The sequence below is a fragment of the Rutidosis leptorrhynchoides genome, chromosome 1, assembly GCF_046630445.1.
Source record: "Rutidosis leptorrhynchoides isolate AG116_Rl617_1_P2 chromosome 1, CSIRO_AGI_Rlap_v1, whole genome shotgun sequence".
NCBI lineage: Eukaryota > Viridiplantae > Streptophyta > Magnoliopsida > Asterales > Asteraceae > Rutidosis > Rutidosis leptorrhynchoides.
Window position 1 is genome coordinate 444,809,375 of NC_092333.1, and position 3,845 is coordinate 444,813,219.

The following is a 3,845-nucleotide window of genomic DNA, read 5'->3' on the forward strand; positions in this document are numbered from 1 at the left end:
TCGGCTCTAGCCGCTTTAGATGAACGAAAAATATCTTTTTCCTGGTGCCACTCATGTGAGTGGGAGGCTGTGTTATCAATAATTTTGTGAGCTTCGGTTGTGGTTTTCTTCATAATGGAACCACCATCTGCTATGTCGATGTCTTTTCGTGTAGCAACATCGACACCTTGGTAGAATATTTGTACTATTTGATAAGTTTCTAAACCGTGTTGAGGACATCCTCTCAACAACTTTCCGAATCTTGTCCACGCTTCATATAATGTTTCATTTGGCTTTTGCGCGAACGTAACAATTTCTCCTTGAAGTCTCACGGCTTTAGATGCCGGAAAGAATCTTTTAAGAAATTTCTCAACTAAAACATCTCATGTATCAATTGCTCCTTCGAGTAACGATTCTAACCAATCTTTGGCTTCTCCCTTTAAAGTCCAGGGAAACAACATGAGATAGATCTGTTCATCCTCAACTTCTCTGATTTTAAATAGAGTACAGATCCTATTAAAGGTTCGAAGATGTTCGTTTGGATCTTCTTTTGGCGTACCACTATATTGGCATTGATTAGTTACCTTGTATAGGATTTGTCCTTTGATTTCATAATCTGGCGCATTAACATCTGGCCGAATAATGGCGTGACCTTGGCCAGTGCGTGGGGCTCTCATTCGGTCTTCCATACTTTGAGGTTCCATTACTTCCATAATTGAATTTGTTGAATACGAATCACTAGAGGATTCTGATTTAATGGTTTGTAGTTCAGGAGGAATGATTAGTGGTTCAGGATCTTGGAATTGTCCTTGAATATCCTCCGGGCTCTCAATTGTGAGATCGGGTTAAAAAAATGGATTATCGGAAATTTGAATTGGAGTACTTGTTCAACTAGATGATGATTCTTGTGACGACCCGGAAATTTCCGACCAAATTTAAACTTAATCTTTATATGATTTCGACACGATAAGCAAAGTCTGTAAGGTTGAGTCTTAAAAATTTTGAACTATGTTATGAATTCATTTGACCTTCGACTATTCTGGACGATTCACGAACCACTATCTGTAAATAAATACATATATATTTAAATATATATATATATATATATATATATATATATATATATATATATAAATTTGAAATAGAAACTTATATGATTTAATTCATTTGTGTAAATAAAATAATATATGATATTATTATAAATCTATATATATATATAAAAAGTATATTGAATATGACTTTAATTTAGAATTTATTTAATAAATGTTCATGCGCTCGGTTGTCATTTTGATAGTTATTAATCAAGTTAGAAACGAACTTATGTGATTTTAAAATAAACGGTGATACGAAAATGAGTTCTATAAATTTTAGGCTTATTAAAAATGTATTTAGGAACTATTTGTTAAGTTTTAACACTTTTTTATATTTTACCCTGAATTGAGCGGGACAGTTGATGTAATTTTTATTTAATAAATTAATGATCGAATTTTATATCATAATGACTGAAATAAATAAAGGAATTTAATGTGAAAATTTGAGAATTTTTCAAAGACTTTTGTCCGCCACTGATTAACAACGGGGCACGATATTATATCCATATTAAATTGTCGGTAGAAATAATACAAAGGAAACAGTTGGTGCACACTATAATTCTCTAAGTTGTATTATTATATTATCACATGTTAATTTCTATATCTAATTACATATACATATACTCGACATTAGCTTAACCAACATCATTCTTTACTTCATCTTTCTTCTTCTTCTTCGACATCACCACTTCACCGGATAACCACCGGCTGCCCAACAAACCATCAGCACCATGAATCAACCCTCACGACCTTCACCATCTTCGTACAACAATCACCAAGAAGACACCACAAAATCCGCCTTCATAACCACAAACAACTCACCTATGTTGATTGCTACTAAGGCTGCTTTTATGTCTCTAATCTCGAAACCATCACCACCATCAACCTTGATCACCATCTCCACCATAGAACACCAATCATCACCACAAAGCTGCAAAACCGTCACCCACATCACCACAAAACATGCTGCAAAGTTCCCGTTCCTATGTTGTTTCTGTTTAACGTCTACTCGACAACCAAACACCACAACCATTGAACCCCGTCTAGCTACTACTAACTGTTTTCTTTTCAGGCTCAGTTCAACTCATATAACCCACGTAAAATACTCAAAACAAAGCCATCATCACCCTTCATCTTCACCACGAACTCCATAAGACATACTGAAATGTCCCGTTCTTATTGATTAAAAACGTTCCATATTAATTGATTTCGTTGCGAGGTTTTGACCTCTATATGAGACGTTTTTCAAAGACTGCATTCATTTTTAAAACAAACCATAACCTTTATTTCATAAATAAAGGTTTAAAAAGCTTTACGTAGATTATTAAATAATGATAATCTAAAATATCCTGTTTACACACGACCATTACATAATGGTTTACAATACAAATATGTTACATCGAAATCAATTTCTTGAATGCAGTTTTTACACAATATCATACAAACATGGACTCCAATTCTTGTTCTTATTTTAGTATGCAACAGCGGAAGCTCTTAGTATTCACCTGAGAATAAACATGCTTTAAACGTCAACAAAAATGTTGGTGAGTTATAGGTTTAACCTATATATATCAAATCGTAACAATAGACCACAAGATTTCATATTTCAATACACATCCCATACATAGAGATAAAAATCATTCATATGGTGAACACCTGGTAACCGACATTAACAAGATGCATATATAAGAATATCCCCATCATTCCGGGACACCCTTCGGATATGATATAAATTTCGAAGTACTAAAGCATCCGGTACTTTGGATGGGGTTTGTTAGGCCCAATAGATCTATCTTTAGGATTCGCGTCAATTAGGGTGTCTGTTCCCTAATTCTTAGATTACCAGACTTAATAAAAAGGGGCATATTCGATTTCGATAATTCAACCATAGAATGTAGTTTCACGTACTTGTGTCTATTTTGTGAATCATTTATAAAACCTGCATGTATTCTCATCCCAAAAATATTAGATTTTAAAAGTGAGACTATAACTCACTTTCACAGATTTTTACTTCATCGGGAAGTAAGACTTGGCCACTGGTTGATTCACGAACCTATAACAATATATACATATATATCAAAGTATGTTCAAAATATATTTACAACACTTTTAATATATTTTGATGTTTTAAGTTTATTAAGTCAGCTGTCCTCGTTAGTAACCTACAACTAGTTGTCCACAGTTAGATGTACAGAAATAAATCGATAAATATTATCTTGAATCAATCCACGACCCAGTGTATACGTATCTCAGTATTGATCACAACTCAAACTATATATATTTTGGAATCAACCTCAACCCTGTATAGCTAACTCCAACATTCACATATAGAGTGTCTATGGTTGTTCCGAAATATATATAGATGTGTCGACATGATAGGTCGAAACATTGTATACGTGTCTATGGTATCTCAAGATTACATAATATACAATACAAGTTGATTAAGTTATGGTTGGAATAGATTTGTTACCAATTTTCACGTAGCTAAAATGAGAAAAATTATCCAATCTTGTTTTACCCATAACTTCTTCATTTTAAATCCGTTTTGAGTGAATCAAATTGCTATGGTTTCATATTGAACTCTATTTTATGAATCTAAACAGAAAAAGTATAGGTTTATAGTCGGAAAAATAAGTTACAAGTCATTTTTGTAAAGGTAGTCATTTCAGTCGAAAGAACGACGTCTGGATGACCATTTTAGAAAATATACTTCCACTTTGAGTTTAAGCATAATTTTTGGATATAGTTTCATGTTCATAATAAAAATCATTTTCC

At 33.0% G+C, this 3,845-nt stretch overlaps 1 non-coding gene across 1 annotated transcript; it reads left to right on the forward strand.

The window, feature by feature from the left end:
* The first annotated feature begins 201 nt into the window (after positions 1-201).
* Positions 202-308, forward strand: LOC139887252 (small nucleolar RNA R71). Its single transcript, XR_011773090.1, has one exon. It is a non-coding gene; the product is annotated as a small nucleolar RNA R71 (small nucleolar RNA).
* Positions 309-3,845: the final 3,537 nt, after the last annotated feature.